This window comes from Lactuca sativa, chromosome 2 (genome assembly GCF_002870075.4).
Source record: "Lactuca sativa cultivar Salinas chromosome 2, Lsat_Salinas_v11, whole genome shotgun sequence".
NCBI lineage: Eukaryota > Viridiplantae > Streptophyta > Magnoliopsida > Asterales > Asteraceae > Lactuca > Lactuca sativa.
The window spans coordinates 116,300,421-116,324,963 of NC_056624.2; positions in this window are offsets into that span (position 1 = coordinate 116,300,421).

A 24,543-nucleotide genomic window follows, 5' to 3' on the forward strand; every position below is an offset into this window, starting at 1 on the left:
AGTGTTGTTTCGTCTGAGGATGTTAATCCGACATATATGTATGGTCTAGACAAAATCGAATCTTTCATAAAGTCCAAGGACCATAAAGACATGCTGAAAAATCTTTTGGATGAAAATGATAAACTAAAACTAAGAACCGAAACCATACAAAAGTTTGACTCATTGAATGCCAACCTGAGCTCAGAAAATAAAATTGATGTTGAAAATGCATCTGAGCTCAATGAGGACGATGATATGAGTGAAATTTATGTTGAAGACACAGTTGACTGTTCAGAGTTTGTCAAGAGCGAACCCAAAAACCACAAAAATCTTATTTTAGAAAATTATGTGGAGTTTGCTCGTCTGTCCCAAAAAATGTCCCCGATCCTTGAAGAAAAGGCTGTTGTATACCAAAAAGTGAGAACAACTCCAAATCAGGTGTATAAAGTCACAGGCGTAACTGAACATCAGACAGCCGAACTCACAGCTATTGTAAACGAAGATAATGTTGATGGTTGTGATGAGTTCTTCTGGTCTGCTCCTATCGACAATGCTGACGAAACAGTTGGTCTATCAGAAAGGACTTCATGGAAAACCAAAGGCAGATATGTGCCAGAGCCTTTGAACAAGCCTGATAGCTTCGACGTGCCAAGTACTAGTGGTACAAAAGATGTTCCTGAAGAAAAAGGAGTTTCTGCAAAAGAAGTCACTCCTTCAAGCGACACATCATCAGTTCAAAGTGAATCAGCTGACAGAAAGCAAAAACAAAAGGCGAATATCCATCGTCAGCCGAAGCAGGTGAGAAATCAGAAACAGCAAAGGAATCAGAGATACAAGAAGAATCTCTCTGAAAGAAAACAGTTCTGGCAATCTCAAAATGCCCATTTCTCTTATCATGACAGAAATTTAAAATCAGAGAAAAACACTGTTAGGTCACAAGAAAGTCATAACCACCGAAGAGAGAGGTTCGGTTATGAAGGTCAAAACAACCGAAAGGATAAGTTCGGTTTTGAAAAATTTGACAACCGAAAGCAAAGGTTCGTTTCAGAAAATACTATCTACTGAAAGCAAAGGTTCGGTTCCGAGAGAAAAAGAGACCAAAGATCTAGGTTCGGACCCACTAATGATCAAAAACAAAAGGGTCGCTTAGAATCTCAAACCAAGAAATCATCTCAGTCTAACTTCTCTCGTTCTTCTTCTTCTAATTCTTCTAATTCCTCTCAACCTCTTTCTAAATTCAACTCTGTTCAGACTCAAAAACCTAAATCATCAACAGATATGAAAGGAAAATCAAAGTTTTCATCATTTGAAACAAATCAAAATAATCCTAGAGTCCAAATACCTAAACCAGAATCCAAACCGAAAGAAACAAATCACAATAAAATTAAGGTTTTCACCATTAAAAAGAAAGATGAAACAACGTTAATAAAAAGAACATATCTTGTTGACATCTCTCTAACTATTTCTGTTCCAGTGAAAGGCTCACGTGGACCCAAGAAACTTTAAGTTCCTAAATCTGCTTATTTTTTGCAGGTTATTAGTGACGAGCAGTTTGACGAAGAATGGTACATTGACAGTGGCTGCTCACGTCACATGACAGGAAGGAAGGAAGAACTGAGGGAGTTTAGGTCTCTTTCAAACGGTGGAAATGTCATGTTCGGAAACAACTCCTTCGGCACCATAAAAGGCTATGGAATGATTACAAATGGTGATTTTACGATTAGGAAGGTTGCATACGTTGAAGGACTGCAGCACAACCTCATCAGTGTATCTCAGCTTGTTGGAGGTACCGGTCTCAAGGTTTCATTCGATGATGAGGGTTCGGAAATAATTGAGAAGAAAACAAAAAGAGTCATTCTCAAATCGGAGCGCAAGGGCGAAATGTTTCCCCTGAATCTCAAACCCATCAAAGGAAATCCAGCTATCTGCCTGTTATCCAAAGCACAATCTAACGAAAGCTGGTTGTGGCACCGAAGGCTCTCTCATCTCAACTTCAAGGATATCAACAAAGTTGTCACAGGTGGTCATGTTCGAGGTCTTCCATTGCTCAAATTTGATCGAGAACATTTATGTGCTGCGTGTGAAATGGGGAAGCAGAGTCGTCAAAGTCACCCATCGATTGTAAACACTAAAGTTGTTGAAACATTAGAGTTAATTCACATTGACTTGTGTGGTCCATCATCTATCGAAAGCATCGGCGGTAGCAAGTATATTCTTGTCATCGTTGATGATTTCTCGCGTTTTACATGGGTGTTCTTTCTGAAGCACAAATCTGAAGCGACTCTCAAGCTGAAGACGTTTATCAAGCAGATTGAAGTACAGCTAAAGAAAGTCGTTCGCAACATCAGGAGCGATAATGGTCTAGAGTTCAAAAATAAAGAATTCGAAGAATTCTTAGCCGACAAAGGAACCAGTCATAACTTCTCAGCTCCCTACACTCCTCAACAAAACGGAATTGTCGAAAGACGAAACCGATCTTTGTGTGAGGCGGCCCGAAGCATGCTAAGTTTTGCTTCTTTACCTTTATATTTTTGGGCTGATGCTATTGCTGCTGCTTGTTTTACGCAGAACTGGTCATATCTCAATAAGCGATTCACTCTCACTCCTTATGAGATCATCAACAACAGGAAGCCAAATGTCAAATTTTTCCATGTATTCGGCTCACGGTGCTTCATCTTCAATTCTAAAGAACATCGTAACAAGTTCGATGTCAAAGCCGATGAAGGGATATTTTTGGGCTATTCTCTCACTTCTAAAGCCTACAGGGTATTAAACAAGCGCTCGAGGAAAATAGAAGAAACCTATTATGTGACTTTTGATGATAGCTATGTCAAAAAGCTTAAGGCCAAAGAAGACATAGTTGGAGAAATCTTTTCTCACACAGGCCAAGTCACAGCCTCGATTGCAAACCTATTTGAGAAGTTCGTCTAATTATTTGATGAACTAGAGAAGGCAACTCTCTCAGAAGCGAGTGCAGCAGACAACAAAGTAGATCATCTGAAAGAACTCATCGAAAATACTGCAAAGAGAATGAATGAAGGAGGATCAAGTTCTGATGACCCTCCACAGCACGATACTTCAGTTGAGAGGGAGGGCACATCTTCGTCATCACAGGAGAGCTCACATGTTGAGGGGGAGAACTATTCTCCAGCTGCTCCCGAAAGCTCATCTGCTCCCGAAAGTCCAGTGGTAGCCGAAAGCTCAACACCGCACGAAACTCCTATAGCTCCAGAAACTCAAGACACACCTGAAAGCTTATCTGTCGAGGGGGAGAATGCAGATATGTCTTACGACTATGATAGTCAATCTGAACTAGAAGAGATGGTAAACGCTGAATTGGATCCATCTTATGATCCAAATTACCCTCCTCTTGTCAAATGGACCAGAGATCATCCTATTTCTCAGGTTGTCGGTAATGTCTTTGAAAAGGTCCTGACCCGATCACAACTAAAGGCAAAACAAACTTCCTTATTTTCAAAAGTAGAATTCTATATGTATAACTCCTTCGTCTCAAAAGTTGAACCAAAGAGAGTTAACACTGCTCTTGATCATTTCGATTGGGTTCAAGCTATGCAAGATGAACTGAATGAATTCGAAAGGAATAAAGTTTGGCGTCTCATTCCAACTCCTCAAGATGCCTCAGTTGTTGGTCTCAAATGGGTCTTCAGAAATAAGATGGACAAGGAAGGCAACGTGATACGAAACAAAGCACGTCTGGTAGTGAAAGGATACTGTCAGGAGGAAGGAATCGACTATGAAGAAACTTTCGCTCCTGTTGCTAGGCTGGAATCCGTTAGAATATTTCTTGCCTATGCTGCACACAAAAACTTTGAGGTCTACCAAATGGATGTCAAGTGCGCATTTCTAAATGGAGAACTTGAAGAAACCGTGTATGTGGAGCAACCTCCTGGATTTGTCAATGAAAGGTACCCCAATCACTGTTACATTTTGGACAAAGCCGTATATGGACTGAAACAAGCTCCGAGGGCCTGGTATGAAACGCTAACCATGTTTTTAAAGATGTCCAAATTCAAACAAGGTTCGGTTGACCTAACCTTCTTTCGTAAGAAGGAAGGTAACCACCTTATGATTGTTCAAATTTATGTCGATGATATCATCTTTGGCTCAACGAATCCTAGCTTAACGGCTGAATTCAGAAAGCTGATGGAGACTAAATTTGAAATGAGCTCAATGGGTCCAATTAACTTTTTCCTTGGTTTAAATATTAGACAGGGACCCGAAGGCATCTTTATTAATCAGGAAGCTTACACGAAGACTCTCCTTGCAAAATTTGGCATGATGGGAGATTCAAAGGTTAAAGTTCCAATGGCGTTCGACACCAAGCTTTCTCCATCATTGGATAAGCCAGCAGTTGATATTACGCTATATCGCCATATGATCGGTTCACTTATGTATCTTACTCCTAGCAGGCCTGATATAATGTTCTCTGTTTGTTACTGTGCTAGATTTCAGACGAATCCACGTGAACCTCATATGCTAGCAGTGAAGAACATACTTCGTTATCTCAAGCGAACCACCTCTTTAGGCCTATGGTATCCATCCAACTCAGGCTTCTTCGTTCAAGCCTACTCAGATGCAGACCTTGGAGCCTGTGGACTAGACAGGAAAAGTACCACGGGAGGCTGCCAATTCCTAGACGGGAAGTTGGTTAGTTGGCAATCGAAGAAACAAACATGTGTATCTCTGTCTACCGCTGAAGCAGAATATATCGCAGCTGCCTCCTGTACCTCTCAAGTGATTTGGATCCAAAGTCAACTCCAGGATTATGGACTCAATATGAAAAAGATCCCACTATATTGCGACTCAGAAAGTGCAATTAGGATCTGTCATAACCCAGTGCAACACTCGAAGACTAAGCACATAGAACTGAGGTATCACTTCATTAAAGATCATGTGGAAGATGGGTACGTCGAAATTCATTTTGTTCGAACCACTGATCAACTGGCTGACATCTTCACCAAAGCACTTCCTGAAGCATCGTTCAACAAAATTTTACAAGGGCTAGGTATGATGGAATCGGAGTCAGTACCAAACATTACCTCTCAAACTCAAAAGTGAGAAGCGAAATAGACTGAACGTTCGGGTTCGGGTCTTGTACTAATGTACCGAAATGAACTGAACGCTCGGGTTCGGTTGAATAATCTGCTTTTCGCTCATCAATCAAAGGTAGTTTTCTTGGTTGTAGATCTTATGTATAATTGTTTCAAATGCATTTCTCTTATTATCAAAACAATTCTCTTTTTGAAAATCTATTTTATTCAGTAACCGAAATAGACCGAACGCTCGGGTTCGGTTCCAAAGTTTCTTTTTTTTACAACCGAAATAAACCGAACGCTCGGGTTCGGTTCCAAAAAAAAATTTTCATCTTTTGTCTTATATTTTATTATTTCATCTTTTATTTAAAATTCCAAAAATATTTTTTTATAAATTCAAAAACTCCAAAAATATTTTGTTCTTTATTTTCTTTTTGGCTTTAATCTTATGTGTGTGGTCGTTTATGGGAAATTATTAAACTAGCTAAGTGTCCCTAGAAGCATGTTGTTGTATGTGTCCAAAGCCTCACCTGATTCTGAATAATCAGCCTTACTGACTTGGTATAAACAAAGCTTGTCTTCCCAATTAGGCTTCCTTACTTATTCTAATCATGAGCTACTTGACTCTCTTCTCACATGAGATAAGAGTTTTCTGCTTGGTCCTATTTTTCACAGCAAAGGTACTTTGATTTCTTACACCATCTACATTTCATTTCTCCATCACACTCGTTTCACAAAAGTAACCCTTGAGACTCTCAGAAATTACCACTGAGGTTTATGGTTACACAATAACTGTGTTTATGATCTTAGTCTCGTGTTACTACGATCTAAGTGAAACCCAAAATTCAATACCCAATACGAATTGACGGTGAACAATTAATTTTCTCTAGTTTTCACTAATGAATTGACGTACGTACCTCCTTGAAATCTCAAAATTTTCTTTTGTGTGATTCCTATGAAATTGTTAACACCCATAACATTTCTTCCCTTGGAATCCAGTTTTAAATTTTTGTTGAGATTTTTTTAAAATATTCCCAGCCAATTTAAATTATTCCCAACCTACTTGTTCAACAGACTACACCGGTCTCACAAGTACTTCGTTCACTCTCTATCTTATATCAAGATTAGGAATGTTGAATCGAAGCGAAAGCCACCCTAATAAGCCTAATTAAAAGAAGCCTTTCAACACTTCTTAATAAGTGTTTGATCGTCATTCAACGGGAAACCACACAAACACTTTAAGGTCTCTCTTGACGTTGAAGGAAGAGATTCGTGCCCAGGATCATTTGTTTCGTGTCTTTATTGACATCACATTTTTCCCAAAAATTATTGCTTTATTTCTTTTCTTTTACACCCTTAGCACGAAAATCTTTGTTTTTCCAAAATTCAGGTTCTATTGATTACAAGTATTTCACTTGGATTGGCAGTCGATTAAAGGCTGTGCTTGATTTTAATCCACGTGGCGGTATTTTTCAAAAGATGTCGTTACAATTTAAAGGGATCAGATGAAGATATGTTGACTCAGGCGGGAGTCTAATCGATTTGATTTCAAACGGCGCAAAAGGGAACGTGTGCGAATTGGAACCGTCTCATCTCCAAATGGCGCAGAAGGGGCACGTGTGAATCTGAAACGGTTCATATCCAAACAGCGCTTGATGGGAGGCGTGTTCTTAGGGGTCTGACACTCTCTCTCATGCGTGATCATCGGCTACCCCAACTGTCACATCAGTCAACTCCGTAAAACTCTTCGTTTTTCGATAGAAGATTTGGGAAGATCTTTCTCTCTCCTTACCCCACAGTATAAAAGGCAACATCCTCCACCGTTTACCTCTTTACTGCAATTAAAATTCCCAGAGCACTAGACATCCCTGAACCTTCACTGTTCATCATCTTCTCCACTCTCTTCAAGCAATGGCAGATTCATCTTCTGTTCACGCAACATCTCACATACTGCCCATTCGCCCACAACAAAGCCTAATCATCGATTTATCCCCTCATGTTTACGACGCCTTCATGTTCCCCATTATCGAGTGTTTGAAGTTTTCGCTGATTGCTCCTGCACTTACAAGAGCTGAATCCGTTCCGATGGAGTTCTTGTCGCAGATCTTTGCGACTGCTCACTACGACAAGGTCGTTGACAGAATCTTCTTTGATATTTTTCAGCACCAGGCCTCAATTTCAAAGCAAAGATTTTGCTCCTTGTTAGGGTTTGAACCTGATTCATCGAGGGTTAACCCTGAAACGATTCCAATAGGGCATTTGTTCAACATGGGTTATACGGAGGTGCTTACTTCAGTCGCGAAGTTCAAGAAGTCATGCCTACCTCCACAGTGGAACGGGATGTTCACTGTTCTATTCAAAGGGTTATCTGAAAGAAGCGCTGGATCTGATGCTGCTAGTCGGTTATTTTTGTCAATAATGTATGGTGTCTACAAGGGCATCAACATGGATTATGGGTCTGTTCTGTGGCAACAACTCATCCAGAGTCTCTCCTCTACATCCAGGCATTCTGAAATTTCTTACGCTAGGTTCTGGACTTTGGTCACGAAATGGGTGATGGACAAGTACCACGTCCCCATTGTCGATGATGCTCCAATGTCTTCGATTGGTACATTCCATACCACGAAGATCATTGTCTTGGACGCTTCCAAGTTTCCATTCAACGGTTCAATTCCGGAAACTATGTATGGAGATGTTCCTGCTGATAGCCGGATTATCCAGACGTACAAAGGTTTCAAGCGTTCTGGTCCGAGGGATCTCACTCCGAAGATCTTGAAGTCTATTCATGACGCCGACAAGCCTGCTCCAAGAGGCAAGAAGGCTGATAAAGGGAAACAGGTGGCGAAAGGGGCTAAAGGCCCTTCTCCAAAGAAGAGGAAACCAACCAAGGCTGCTCAGTCTCCGCAGCCAAAGCGCCAAAAAACTCAGTCGAGGTGAAAGCTGATTATCGCTTCATCTTCAAGCGAGTCTGAGGGTGAGAGTTCGGATTCTGACGATTCTCCACGAGGCAACACTCCACCCATATCTCCTACCCCATAGGTTCATGTCTCTTCTTCTCCCATTAATTCTCCACCTAGAACCATTCATATTTCTATTCCCCCCATAACTTCCACTACTTCAATACCACCCACTTCCATCCCCATACCAACACCAATATTTACCGAAGCAACCACAACATCCACTGCATATGTTAGAGCCAACGTATCTGATACGGGGGTTCATATTGATGCACCCGAAACCACCCCAGCACCCGAAACCACAAAAGCATCCGAACCTACACCTATACCCGAAACAACCCAACCTGAACCTACCCATACTTCAGCTCCACCAGCTTCACCACCACCACCTTCTCCTGGTCATGCTTCAAAGAATGAAGAACCTTTCCTTGGCGGGGAAAATATGACGTTTGACTCGGTCTACTATAGTCCGTTTCAAATATAGAGTGATGACGATGACGATGCTCCCGTTACAAAACGACATCTCAAGGAGCTTCATGACAAAGTTGATTTGCTCATTGCCTCATCTTCCACTTCTCAGTCATCCCTTTCTGAAGATGCAGTTCAGAAGATTGTTGACGCTTTCTTTAAGGCTCAGCAAGATTCCATTGCTTCTGCAACCTCCGCCATCGACGCCTCAACAAAATCCTGTCAGGCTACGACCGAAAAAGTTGATAAACTATTTTCTGATGCCTCTACCCTGTTAAAGTCTTTACAGGAGAGTGCAAATGCTGCAAAGACTATGTTGGAACCAATTGTTCAACAGTTGACAACGTCTGTCTCAACTGAGTTGAAGTCCTTCGCTTCATTTCGTCAAACGCTTTCCGATGACAACTCAGCCTTTCGCACAACCATAGACGAGCGTCTCTCGAAGCTCCAAGAAGATTTGGTTGTTGAGAACTCTCTTATGGATGTTCTTGCCAAGAAGACCACTGCTCTGAAGGTCAAGAGTGTTCAACTCTCCCAGTCTCAACAGGAGATTGACTCTCTTCGGTCCGAAAGGGAGGTAATAAAGACGTGTGTTTCGGATGTCCAATCAGCCATCTCAAACATCCTCGAAGCACATGATCCTATCCTTAACTATTCTGTGAGGCGTACCCTTGCAGAGAAGCTCGCTCCCTCCCTTGCCCTGTTAAGCAAAATCGAAGGGATACTTGATTTTGTGTCCATTCCGAAACAAGGGGGAGAAAAGGATTCTGTATCCCAACCACCTCATTCCTCAAAGGTAACTCACACTACCGAACCTCCTCCAGTAGGCCAAGCCTCCGGTTCGTGTGTGAAAGACAAAGGCAAAAATATTGCTGAGGAAGAAGAGGAAGAAGACAAAGAAACAATTGCCAAGTTGTTGAAGCGTAGAAGTCGACGCAATGAGGCTGATGTCAGTGCTCGTGTGGCAAAAGAGGCTGAAGAAGCTGAACGAAAACAGAAGGAAGCCCACGACCTTGTTGAGAGTAGGAAAACTCTTTTTCTTGCTTGGACTCTCGAGAGGATGATAAAAGAAGCCATCGACACACCGAGTATCTTGTGGCTGGAACCTGTAATTTCTTTTGATTGTTCCAATACTGTTGACTCTCAGTTTGACATGCCACTGACCCGAAAGGCGTTCATCTTTCATGCCTTCTCCAATGTTGCAGAGTTCCCTCATCCTCATCCACAGGTTCATCGGGACTTAATCGATTTCTATCTGAAGGCTGCTCAACCTTAGTATCAGACTTGGAGCGTTCAGAAGATTATCAACGTTCGGGTCTTGAAGCCGTATACTGAAGGGAACTTCATTAACATTCGGTTCAAGGTACTTCAAGGATCTGCCAAAACCGAACATGCCATTTCCCTTGCAGATCTTCCAAACCTCAATCCCCATGATTGGATTATCTTGCACAACATCCTTCTCACCAACGAAGCTGAATATGGTCCGATCATCGACCATCTCAAGAGGATGCTGGTGTGCTACATCATGGAAGTTGCACTGATGGATCAGGAGATAGCAAGCGTATTTAAGAAGAAACCAAAAATATCTCCTGTTGGCTCGGCCAGTGATCTGAACCAAATGCAGATGGGTAGAATTGACTCAAGAAGGAATTCAGTCATGTTCACCAGGAACGAAGGACATAAATGTCGTTTTGCCTTGGCTGACAAACATCTGTACACTACTGCCTGCTTAGAGCATGTTTTGGGGATCATCCACAGATGCAAGCAAAACTCAGCGGATGATGTCAAGTACTTCGATGACATGATACAATGGTACATTCGGTTCAGACAGACTATTCTCGCTCTTATTACACGTTTGTTTGATACTATAAAGAAGACACCCGTTGCTGGCCCAAGCAAGAAGAAGAAGTAGTCTCGCTCCAATTTGACGCAAAGGGGGAGATTGTTGGGTCGTGTTTTGTATTAAGTGTTGCGTCTATTGGGCTCGTTAGCTAGTTCGTTTTTGTATCTCCGGTATGGGCCTGTCCATCCATGAGTATAGTAGGGTTAATTATAAATATAGGTGCTTGCATGCATCTTAGAAAAACGATAGTAACGATAGATCAGAGCATTATTCAGAAGTTTTAATTATCGTTCTTCTAACCCTAATTCCTCTACAGCGGAAGTTCTTAGTCGAGCTCTGCTGAGGATTGTTTGAATTAATCATTCGACACATTGTGATTCAATCTTGTCTTGTTTATTGCTTTATGTTCTTCGCACTACCTGTTACAAAGATCTAATCGATCTTCAAGTTTATATAATAACTTATCAGTCTAACGTGAACAACGCTGCTGCTAGCTCATTCTCGCTAATGAGCCTATGTCAAAAGGTGACTTTTGATGGATCAAACTTTAGCGAATGGATAAGATACATTCGCACGATTGCTCGCTACGAGGAAAAGAGTATGTCCTCGACGAGAAGCTTGAAAAGATCAATCCGGAAATCGCTACTCCCGAAGAAATGGCCGTCTTTGAGACCCATGAGCATGATGCAACGAAAGTTCATTGCATTATGCTAGCCACAATGAACCCCGAACTCCAAAAGTCCTATGAGGACATGTATCCGTACGAAATGCATCAATACTTGATGGAGAAATACCACCAAAGCGCGAGGCAAGAGCGCTATGAGATCATCACGAACATGATCACCGCTAAGACGGGAAGTGGAGAGTCTCTAACCGTGCACTTGAAAAAGATGCAAAGGTATGTTGTTCGTCTTCGCAAGTTAAATGTTAACTTTGGGGAAGATTTGGCAATCGACATCGTTCTTCACTCCTTGCCCTCGTGCTACAACCAATTTAGGATGACCTACCACATCAACAAGGAAGAGGTCACCCTAAGTAAACTTCAAGGGCTCCTAAGGACTGCTGAGAGCAACCTCAAGGACAAGTCCGTTGCATTAACTCCCACTCCACCTGCTGCTCCTGTTTTGGCTATTGGGCAAGGGAGGGGCAAGAAGAGGAAGTCTCCTTCAGAGAGCCACCACAAGGGAAAGTTCCAAGATGGTTCCTATTCTAGTGGGACCAAAGTTGGTCCTGCCAAGCCCAACTCGAACCCAAAGGAGGCAGAGTGCCACCATTGCCACAAAATAGGGCATTGGAAGAGAAGCTGCCCGGAATATCTGCAAACCATCAAGGATGGGAAGATCAAGCCATCTTTCTCAGGTATTTAAACAATTAAATCTAATGATTCATTGCATCCTATTTCTTGGGTTCTTGATACAGGATGTGGTTATCACAAATGTTCTGATTTGCAGGGACTAAGAAGAAATAGGGATGTGGAGCATGGAAGAATAAATCTATTCATGGGGAACAGAAGATCGTCGCCTGTCACCAAGATTGGAGTGTATTCTCTAGTGCTTAGTAATGGATTAGGTTTAGATCTAAATAATTGTTGCTACTTGCCAGATATGACAAGAAACATCATTTCATTTCATCGTTTGTTTAAACAAGGATTTAGATATTCATTTAATAATGAGAATGGTTCGATTTATGCTTATCTAAATGGTGTTTTATATTTTGAAGCATTGCCTTGAAATGGAATTCATGAAACTGTTATGGTTGTGGATAACCTAGGAAATGATGTATTATGTATGGATTCTTCCAATAGTATGGATAAATCATGCTTGTGGCATTGTCGTCTCGGACATGTCAACAAGAAACACATAGCCCAACTCCAAAAGGATGGAGTGTTAGAGTCATTCGACCTTAGGACGATGACACGTGCGAGTCTTGTTTACTTGGAAAGATGACCAAGTCACCCTTCACTGGCACTTGTGAAAGGGGTGAGGGTTGGATCTCATACACACCGACGTGGGTGGGCCCTTTAGATCCACCACAAGGGATGCGAACCGCTTCTACGTGACTTTCACTGATGATTATAGTAGATATGGGTATATTTACTTAATCAAACACAAGTCAGAAACGTTTGAAAAGTTCAAAGAGTTCAAACATGAAGTGGAGAATCAATTAGGCAGGAAAATCAAGATGCTTCGATCCGATCGAGGAGGAGAGTACCTAAGTCTTGAATTCCACGGCTATCTCAATGAATGTGGAATAGTTTCGCAATTGACGCCACCTAGGACACCACAACTGAATGGTGTGGTAGAGAGGTGTAATCGAATCCTGTTGGACATGGTTCGTTCCATGATGAGTCTTGCTTCACTACCTATCTCATTCTGGGCGTATGCCTTAGAGACTTCCGCCCATAACCTTAACTTAGTCCCGACAAAGAAGGTTGCCAAAACACCTCACGAGATGTGGACAGGGAAAGCTCCCTCGTTGGCACATATCAAGGTTTGGGGTTGCGAGGATTTCGTAAGACGAGAGACTCACGACAAGCTTGAACCTTGTAGTGAGCGATGTATTTTCATCGGCTACCCACAGAAATCCTTTGGATATCTCTTCTATAGACTGAGTGACAATGTTGTCTTCGTTGCGAGGAGAGGGGTTTTCCGAGAGCAAGAACTCATAAGCCAAGGAGACAGTGGGAGGCAAATCGATCTTGAAGAGATTCAAAATTCGAGTGATGAAGGAACCTCTATCGCTGGCGCTCAACCCGAGGAGGAAACTCCGGTTGAACCGATTGACGAGTCCTCACCTCTTAGATGTTCCGAAAGAGTTAGAGTTCAACCCTAGTTTTATGGTTTTCATATTACTACCGAAGGGGACACGTATATTAGTGATGGTACACTAATAAATCTAGATGAACCTAATAGCTATAAGGAAGCCATGGCAGGCCCAGAGTCTTCTAAATGGAAAGAGGCGATGGACAGCGAGATGCAGTCCATGTATGACAACCAAGTTTGGAATTTGGTTGACAATGTGCCCGGACGTAAGACGGTTGGGTGCAAATGGATCTTCAAGAAGAAGACCGACGTGGATGGGAATGTGCACACATATAAGGCACGATTAGTTGCGAAGGGATTTACTCAAACTCCCAGAGTTGACTATGATGAGACCTTCTCGCCAATTGCTAAAATAAAGTCTATTAGGGTGATGCTAGCCATTGTTGCATTTCATGATTATGAGATATGGCAGATGGATGTCAAGACCGGTTTCCTTAATGGGAAGTTGGCTGAGGATGTTTACTTGGCTCAGCTAGAGGGTTTTGTCGATACGAAGCATCCCAATAGAGTGTGCAAGCTTGAGAAGTCCATTTATGGACTTAAGCAAGAATCTCGCAGATGGAATCTTTGCTTCGATGAGAAAGTCAAATATTTTGGATTTGTACGAAGTGAAGATGAATCAATTATATATGTCAAGGCCAGTGGGAGTATAGTTAGCTTCCTCGTTTTGTGTGTCGATGACATACTACTCATAGGAAACGACATCCTGACTCTGCAGGAGGTTAAGTCATGGGTCGGGAAGTGATTCGCTATGAAGGACCTCAGAGAGGCTTCCTATATTTTGGGAATAAGGATAGTGAGAGAGCGAAGTAAGAGACTAATAGGACTTAGTCAAAATACTTACTTGGATAAAGTACTAAAACGTTTTAGTATGGAAAACTCGAAGAAGGGAGAATTACCGATACAAAGTAATGCCAAGTTGAGTAACACTCAAAGTCTGAGTACCGAAGCCGAGATAGCAGAGATGAGTCGAGTACCTTATGCTTCCACAGTTGGCTCAGTCATGCATGCTATGACTTGTACTCGCCCTGATGTGGCCTTTGCTTTGAGCATGGTCAGTAGATATCAAGGGAACCCTAGCATAGCACATTGGACCGTGGTTAAGAATATCCTTAAGTACCTTCGGAGGACCAAGGAATGGTTTTTGGTCCTCGGAGTGAGTGATGACTTAAAGGTGCGAGGGTATAGTGACGCCAGCTTCCAGACCGACAGTGACAACTACCGTTCGCAGTCGGGCTGGGTCTTTACCCTTAATGGAGGAGTAGTGACTTGGAAAAGTTCCAAGCAACAAACCGTAGCTGATTCAACGTGTGAATCAGAGTACATTGCAGCGAGCGAAGCATTAAAGGAGGCGGTATGGTTGAAGAACTTCATTGGAGACCTTGGAGTTGTACCTGCCATAAAGGAGCCTATGGAAATTTTCTGTGATAATGAAGGAGCGGTTGCCTTGACCAAGGAACCGAGGGATCAGGGTAGATCTCGACATATCGATATAAAATATCACTTTATTAGACATCGACTAGAAGAAGGACACCTCGTAGTTAAGAGGATATCGTCAGAGGATAACCCAGCAGATCCGCTTACGAAGGGACTGAGTAGGGTTAAGCACTTGTAGCACGCTAGGAGCATTGGGCTGAAGGACGATATTAGTTTGGATTAGATAGTTTGGAAACTTGTAATAGTTAAATGTAATTGACATTTGATGATTAAATAAAGGAATATTATTTAATGGTTTCTGTCTTATGTTAATTGTTTAGATAACGTTTCACTTTGCATGTTTTGACTTCCAGAATGATTGAGTTTATTAAGAATAATCGAATCATTCAAACGGTCCACAGTCGTTCATATGTTGGAAGTAGGTATGAATGAAGACTGTCAGGAATTGGTGTGTAGATTGTCTGAAAGGTATTAGATATTACAAAAGTTTGTTACAACATCCATGAGTGCTTATGAAAAGGTTTGAACATTGGAATAAACCCGCGCTTGCTGGAATCACTTTATGGAATGTACCAGAAGTGATCGAGAGACGATAATATCATATGGTCTTAAAACCAAGATATATGGTTTATTGTTTACTAATTAATTGTGCATTGATAATGCGAAACCGCATCAGTAAATTGATGTCATAAAAGACATTGTTGTGTATAATTGATTAGTAAATAGTAAATGCCTATAAGTCGAAGTTTATCTGTTACTTTTATCCTAAGAGGGTAAAAGCGATATCAGGGCCCCTCGATGATTTGATTTGACTTATGTGTCGGGCCCGTTCAGGACTGAATTGATGTGTTCAATTAAGTTCTATGTCAAATAAATCTGAGATCTAGAAACTGATTGCTGGACAATAAGTATGACAATGCTTCATGATATTGTCCGCACGATATCAAAACAGAGGACTATACGATCCCTTATCTAAAGGATAGGTTACTGATAAGATCAGAGTTCGACAGTGTCTTTGAGATCTATGATTGCTAATCGAGTTGTACTTGCGTTTGTGGTTACTAGACTTATCCAAGTGGGAGACTGTTGGATTAGTGTCTAAGCCCGTAACCATATTTAGTAAGTACTTGACCCGGTTGTGCATGGTCCTTTTGGGATGCCTTGAACAAAGCAACTTGAATGGAGAAATAAATAGAGAAAGAGGTTATTATGATTTATTAATATATTATAAGAATAATATATTAAAGGAGAAATCATATTTGTTTAATTAATATTGGTCAATAATTAATTTTGTGATCAAGTGTAATTAATTAAACTAGAGGGGCTGAATTGTAATTATATGATAGTTGCAAAGTAGGGCAATGGTTACCCTAGATATAGGTTGCACGAATTCAAGGGATAAGGAATCCTTGAAATCGTCCAAGGATAAGGGTTATCAAGGCTTATCTTACGGTCACTTGGTGAGCAAGCAACTAGAAAAGGATCAGGACTAAAACCCTAATCTCTACCCTATATAAAGACCCCTAAGGCCATAGAAATCGTCCCATTTGATCTCTAGGGTTCCTAGAGCCGATTTCTACCTCCTCTCTTCTCTCTCTATTTCCTCTCCATTTGCTTATGGTGTTTGTGAGCCATTAGAGGTACTACACTTGTGGTACTTGCTTTCAAGACTTACGGTTTGAAGACTTGAGTTGTTATTGCAATATAACAACAACAGGTATGTGATCTAACCTACTATATGAATTTCGAAAATACTAGGAGCAAGCTAGGGTTCTTCATGTGTTCATAATGTTGTGTATCTAATAGAGAAAACATAGATCCAATTCTAGGGTTGCATGCACACATAGGATTGTTTGTACTAACCCATCACTAATATATTAATAAGATTATTTAATTATTATTGATCAAGAATTAATCTAAGATTAATTAAGTGATCAAAAGAAGACTAATTAAATATATGGGTTGATTGTGTAAATCATCCATACTTATATAGTGGGCTAATGCTCCATGGATTGTCAAGTTGGGCTAAAACCCATATGATGCTCCATGGATGCTCCATGGTGTATTTGTACCCGTTGATCATGGAAATGAAAAGCCATGACAATTAGGGTTACATGGTGTAACCCTAACTATATAATGATCTTATTCTTGGAGAACATCGGCCACTATGTGAGAGATAAAGGGCTAGCAGATTTTCATGAAGTGTTCCAATTTCTCTCAAGTCATTCCATGTGTATTTGGTGTTATGTGAACCATTTGAGGTGTCACACTTGGGGCACTAGGCACTCAAGCTTCATGAAGACCTTCTACATCAAAGAGGTATGTAAATCTAACTTGATATAGTCATATGAATCAATGTTATTATGCTAGTTAGGATGAATACCTTGGAAAGCTCATATTTGCATGTATAATAGAGAAAACATAGATCCAAGGTATTTAGGGTTGCATTTACAAATAGGAGTGTTAGAATGCTCAAAACCCAACAGTGGTATTAGAGCCTAGGCTTGCTTTCTCTTATACTTGATGAAAATAAATTTTTTGTAACGCCGAAATTTTTCAAAACAAATTATCCATTTAAATTACCTTTCTCCTTAACACTTTTCATAAAAATCCCATTTTGTTTAAATTACAGTACATGACTCTTTTGTTCAATCAATTAATAAACCAAGATCTTCAAAACAACCGCTTCCTCTGGTGTGTACAATCGAGCCGGTGTCGTCCCGTGATCCTGAGGATACCTGAAACACATAACACAAAACATTGTAAGCACGAAGCTTAGTGAGTTCCCCAAAATACCACATACAACACATACGCCACTCAAGGCTACAATACGAACCTCGGGTCGGTGTGTCTCAGCGGAACCCTCCAGTTCCGTATCGTTGGACCTTACGGTCTGGTCTGTATCGTTGGACCCTCCGGTCCGGTCTATATCGTTGGACCCTCCGGTCCGGTCTATAAACTTCGCATAGCATAAATCACAAAGACATAATGCATAGCATATCACATATAACATAATACTCAATGTAAGCACATAAGACCCTCTGGTCACACATAACTACCACTCAAGGTAACGTATAGTGAGAAGACTCACCTGCTATTGCCGACTGAAGGACAGTCCACGCTGCTCCGACCAGCGTCAGGAATTCCACCACTGAATCACCGAAACCAATAATTACCAATAACAACCAAAATACTCCTAGAAGTCTACTAGTCAACTCTTGGTCAAAGTCAAAGTCCTCAGTCAAATTCAACCCTCCTAGTTGACCCTACTCGCCGAGTCAACCCGTCGACCCGTCGAGTCCCCATGCTCAGAACTTCCCCAATCCGCGACTCAACTCGCCGAGTCACCCTGAGACTCGCCGAGTCCCACAACTCTGAGTCCCCTCGCACTCAACTCACCGAGTCCTCCCTTGACTCACTGATTCACGGTTCAACTATATGAAGGTTAGGACCTCACGACCAGACTCGCCGAGTCCAAGGCTATCTTCAACCAACTCGCCGAGTTGTTCTACCAACTCGCCGAGTTCCTGCCCATCTTCAAGCAACTCGCCGAGTACACCTTTGTGACTCGCCGAGTACCTCTAGATCTTAATCCATACAGAAGCTTTCTAGGCCATGCAAATGATCCAAACCATAGATCTACCCTTCTACAACCCATCCATCACGTAAAGTGGCAAACTTTACGTGAATCCAAAGAGATATAAGCATATAACACTCTAGGGTTAGGGTTTGGGACAAGATGGGTTCACCACTCACTCAAGAACAGGGACTTTAATGCACTCTAGACCTTCTCAATTCCAGATCTGAGGTAGCAACCTCAAATCTAACCTCCAACTCAAAACACCACATGCTATCTTTTCCAAAACTTCAAAATGAAGAATAAAAGCCCAAGCAACGAAATAATACCTCAAAAGGAAACTCCAACATAAGAGAAATCTGAATCCTAGCAAAGCGCCTTGCTCCAAGCCTCTTAACTCTCCAAGATCTCTTCCAAAATCTCTTCTCCAAGGTTCAAATGCTCTCAAACCACTCACAAACGCTCCCAATGGTTTTCTGGACATCAAGAGAGGGTAAAGAGGTTGGGGAGAGGGTATAATGTCCTTTATATAGGGCTCATCCTCCGAAATTAGGGTTTTCTCCACACAGCACCAACTCGCCGAGTCCAGCCGCCGACTCGCCGAGTTGGCCACTTAACACGCGACCAGAATCGCGACCCTACTCGCCGAGTCTACCCATGGGCTCTCCGAGTTGCTCTTTCACATTTACACTTTGAACCCTGAACTTGCACTCCTGAACTCAGGATGTTACATTTTTTGAAGCCAAGAATCTGTCAGGGCCTAAAACTCGACGAGTTCATGTATTAGAGCATGAACTCGACGAGTTCCATGAAGAACTCGACGAGTTTGGCCTCCAGACAGCATATCTTCGTGTTTTTGGCTGGAATTGGACTAGGAACATTACCATAAGCTGTTTTTGACCTTATAAACTTGTTTTTGATGTATTAATGTTCATGCTAATCCAATTTCAAAGATAATTGTCAACAGATTCACGTTTTGTATTAGTTTAAAAGTTATGCTAATTACATGAAAAAGTTTGATGTGAATTATCTTTGTTCATATGAGTTTCTTAGATTAATAGGGAAGTTGTGTGAAATTGTTGTTTTCAATCCATTTTAATCTAAGAGTTGATTCTAAAATGTGTTTGTGTAACTTGTCCTCAAGTTACATGAAAGGTCACATTCAAGTTTCTTAAAACTCATAAAAGATGGAAAAGGTTACAAAATGAAGAGTCTTGTTCTCATTAAATGGTTTTATGACTCCATAACTTGTCCTCAAGTTATGAAGGTTCAAGTGTCACTTCACTAAGTAATAAAATGTGTAACCTTAATTAATTCCACAAGTTACAAAATGATGAAAAGTTACATTCTTTTATTAGTTTGAAGTCTGCCATAACTTGTCCTCAAGTTATGGAACCTGAAGAGTCTTTTAATTAAAACTACTGTAAACACATAAGTTATGGAATTAACTAGTTTTGAATAGTTTCAAAACTTGCCCTCAAGTTTTGGAATTTGAAAAATTTTCATTTATGAATACTTTAATTCCTAGTTAGCCCTTAGAATTTTAAAAGTTAAAGTTTAACCCTTATACTTTATAATATTATATATATGTATAAGAGCAAGTCAGTCTTACCGTTAGTAGGACTCATTCACAAAGCCGGTCTATAAGGGGGTATAAGGTTACTGCCTATAAAATGGTAGTTTAATGGGTGTCCACTCTCACCCACCGCTTCCTTGACTGGTGGAGGGTCGTTAGCCAAACGGGTAGGACAAGGACTAGAATTATCCTTTCATTAAAAGTATTAATGATAAATACTAAGTAACTAAACCTTTATAAATTCCCAATCTTAGTTACTTAGGAAAATGTGAATAAGGTGCTAATCCATGAAATTACACTTTGCACTTTGTTTAAGTCGTTTAGTGGAGAGTGTGTGGTTAACCGGCACACTAACCTGGATTTAACAAGGCAGGCAAAGGGTAACTTTATGTTTGTCATAGTATCGATGGAGAGCGTGTGGTTAACCAGCACATCGATTAAGGGGTAAATATTAAGGGTACCAAGTATATTTGCATGGTTACTTCACACCTTGTTTTGTGATCTTCGGCATCCCAGTCATAAAACCTGAAGGGCACACTCGAGATTGAAACATGCCATTGAATAGTTCAATGAATCTTAAAGATCTAGGAGTTTCAAAAACCAATTAAAACCTAGTAATATATATTCCGTTTTCATGGTGGAAATTGGTGAATCATCATTCGCCTACCTTCAAATATTGTATAGCTTGGATTACGGCATCCCTCTTCCAACTTATAAAAGTATTGTGTTGGGTCCTAGCCTTAATATTTCATATTCGGTGTCATATTAAGGACTTTTAATCAACTATCTTGAATATCTCCCAAAAAGATGTCTGGTTTAGACATTTATGATCTTCCCAAATCTCTTGAAACAAGCTTTCCTAAATGAAGATGATGTCCCATGGAAATCATACTTCTTTCACCTCCTCTAATTATTCTCCCTAACCCACAAGTTCAAGGTCACTCAATCCCTATTGGCAAGGCAAGGTGTAGGTGTGATCACATCTTGGAGATGAAGTCACATATTGACAAGCCGGGAGAGTTGGGTGTCAAAATCTTGAGAAAGTTGGTGGTTCAATCACTTTCTAAGTGACATAGTGAGTTCCTTTGGGACTACTATGAAACAGACTATGAAAAGACCCTTAATGATCTTATCTATTTGCTAAGATCAACTTCCTAAAACTTTATGGACATTGACAATGATGACACTGGAAATCCAGAAAAAGCATTCTCTTCCAAATGGTAAAGAGAAAAGCTAAGTCTGTGATAGTCCCGCGTACCATTACCAAAGGGTCCATATGTTTATATTGCCAAAGGAATGGGAATTGGTTGCGAAGCTGTATGTTAAAGTCAATAAGTATGACTCTACTTCAGGTAAAGTCCATTGTCTAACTCTATTAAGTTCCTACTTGGAGATTCTTATTACATGATGTGACTGGGTCACATGTTGGTGGTTAAGAATCAAAGGAAAAGTGTAGAAACTTAAAAGAAGTATATGCAGATTCTAATCGCGAAGATGGATTTCACTCGCATGGTTCGGTGATCAGAATTTTTGGGCTGTTACTTAAGAGTTATGATATATATTTCTTAGGAATAGATAACAACAAGTTTTCATATGGATTGTAAGGATAAGTTTTTCCGCAAAGTTTTAAAATAAAAGGTAAAACTTTTGATTTTAGTTTTTTTATGTATCCTTACAATGGAGTTTGTGAAAATTTGTTGCTTATAAGATTCCAATAATAGCAATATTAGAAAGTGAATTTGATTCTTTCATTTGTGGTAATGTCTAAATTTACCAAATAAGGAAAGATTCTCGTCACCCAAGGTTTCAATTGGACAGAGACTTGGAATCATGCAAGTTGTATAGCATGATGAATGAGAATTTTTTATCTTTGGAAAATTAATACTAGTGGGTTCACATGTATATGTGAGTAAAGTGAAGGACTAAGGGATCTAGTACACATTCTTGTGTAGTGGTTAAGTCCACCACAAAAGATCGATAACACTACTCATCATAATTTACTGTATCTCAGTAAATATGGTTATACTTAAAAGCTTATGTGTAATTCTGAGACATTGGAAAAAGGTTCCAATGTATGACAGAGTGAATAAGAAGAATCAACTTAGGCAGAAAGATAAAATTTTCTCGAATCTGAAAAGATGGGAGAGTACTTTAGTATCATCTTTTAAGACCATCTTAATGATTTTGAGACCTTGTCACAATTCATCCTCTAAGTGGATTCTGATAGTTAAGAAGAGGAGTTATGAATTGTTGAAGTGGTTAAATCAAGAAGATGATTCATACTTAGTTCCAAACACAATTCTTAGAGTTATACTCTAAAATTGTAACTTGAGTGACATGTCTTAAAGAAGGTTTAAAACACTTGTCAAATGTAAGAGTAAAAGTTTTCTACTCTTGTACATTTGAAATTGGTAAGTTGTGATGTTTTGGATAAAACAAAGACCAAATAAGGCCAATTGTGTGAAGTGTTTGTCTTGATTAGAATCCACACTATCTCTTGAATATCTGACAAGAAATTCGTATATGTCAAGAGGACAGTGAGAGTCTTAAAGGTCTTGAAAGTCTCAAGAACTAATCAACAATAAAACCTGAAGTTCTTCACTAGCACACGACTTGAGGTTTATAACCTATCGTGTTGACATATTCGGTGCCCATTCCAATTAAAGTTAGCTTTGCATATGAGTTCTTAGAGTTCTCAATTGGTTGCACAACAACTTGGAAGCAATGGCAGGCCCTTGAGCTGCCAAGTGGGAAGAAGTTAAGATTGCACAAGTTCAATCCATAAGAGTTTGGATTTATCACTAACCTTGTCTTGTGATTATGGTTTTGACAATTCACGTGGATAAGAACATATACACTATTAAATCTAAGTGTCAAAAGGTTTCTCTCCGATTCATGAAAATGATGGTGAGGAAACACTTTCACTAAGTAGATTTTAGCTAGGTAGCAAGTGTGATATTTGCATTCTCAAAGTCGTTAGTGGAGCATGTATGATTAACTGACACACTAACATGGACTTGTGAGAAGTGGCAAAGGTCTAAACAATCAAGACTATGATTACGGCATCCCTTTTCATAGTTCTTAAATTGTTTAGACACACTTATGAGTTATCTAAGATAAGGTGTATGATATTCATAAAGTTTCATCAAAGCAATCTAGTATCAGAAATCTAAACTTTGGTAAGAAAGTCAATAAAGTGTTGATTTCTAGAAGTCCACCTGATTTCTGAGTACATGTCAAAGCTAGTGGGAGCATAAGTGTTATGCTAATAATCATCACGTTAGTAGGAGCATGATAATTATGATAAAGGTTGAAAGTTAGAAATTTTAATTATAGAAAACAAAAGGTTTCAATTGGGAAAGAGTTGTTTTGTATAATTAAGGGAGAGGAAATTATACTTCATCTCAAATCTAAAAGTTTAGATTGAGATTTTAATCGTGTTTAGTCAAGGATATATATATATATATATATATATATATATATATGAATGTTATGTTGGAATGGCTCAACATAATGAAATTCTATATATGCATCCATTATTTGCGTTCTAAAAATTTGATTATGATTACGGCATCCCTTTTCATAATCGAAATTATGAGAACTTGGCAAATTGAAATGGAAATATTATAGCAAAAGACTGGTTTAGTCTTTATGTGAGACATCATGAATCGTGTCCCATATGCTTCGGATATAGGATCGATTGCATGTGCTATACTCATCCTTTCTAAAATTTTCCAAATGCCTGGGGCATTAAAAAGGGAAAAGGTCTAGAATTGGATATGACTAAAAGGATTAAACAAATTGTCGAGGACAATCTAAGATTTACCAAATATTGGTTGCTCAAGGACAGTTGGAAGTATAGTGATAATTCTGGAAGGACCATATTGACATAATCTGTAAGGAAGCAACTCTTGTTCAGAAGTGATAGTCAAAATGGAATATGGAAATGTTTCAAAGATAGAAATTATTCAATCTGTGTAAGATTAGGAAACTTAATGCAAGAAGGATGTTTCCAAGGAGCTGATCTCCTTTGGAATGCTCTGTAATGGTTGTTGTCAAGTCTTTTTGACTTTGTGCATAATCATTGCAAGAGGATCAATCCATATAAGTTTAGAATCTAATAGATTTTAGTAAATGGCATGAATTTGGAATTCTTGCATTTGTAGTAAGGATTTGGGACTGTGAAATGAGAATCATTGGAATTATGTTCAATCGATCTCTTTCACAAAGTAAAGATCATAGACAAACATAGTATGCATACTTGGTGTGTGGCATGACTAGTGTTTAGAAAACATAGTGTACATGCTTGGAGCATGGGACAACTATTGTTTTAAATTCAAGAATAAAGTTGATAGCTGAAACAGTATACAATGAATAATGTGTAATCATATGGTGATAAATAAAAGGTGTTTTATTTATGTTTTTTCATACCATATTGGATTCAATTATTATTTTGTTTCACTCTGCATGTTTTAACTTCTAGAATAACTAGGTCATCATTCTGGATGACTAAGTTATTCAAACCATCCACAGTCGGTCATATGTTGGAAGTAGATATGAATTAAGACTGTCATGGGTTGGCTTGTAGAGGTCTAAGATGTTGGACAAAGGGCTACAACACTCATGAGTACTCATGAGTTCTGAGTATTGGATTCAACCCGTGCTCATTGGAATCACTTCATGGATTTTATCACGAGTGATCATGAGACGATAATATCTTATATTCTTCAAACCTAGAGATATGAGTTGTTACTATGAGTTGGTTGTACATTGATTGCACGAAAACGCATTCGGTAACTCGATGTTATAAAGCGTGCCTTTGTGTATGAT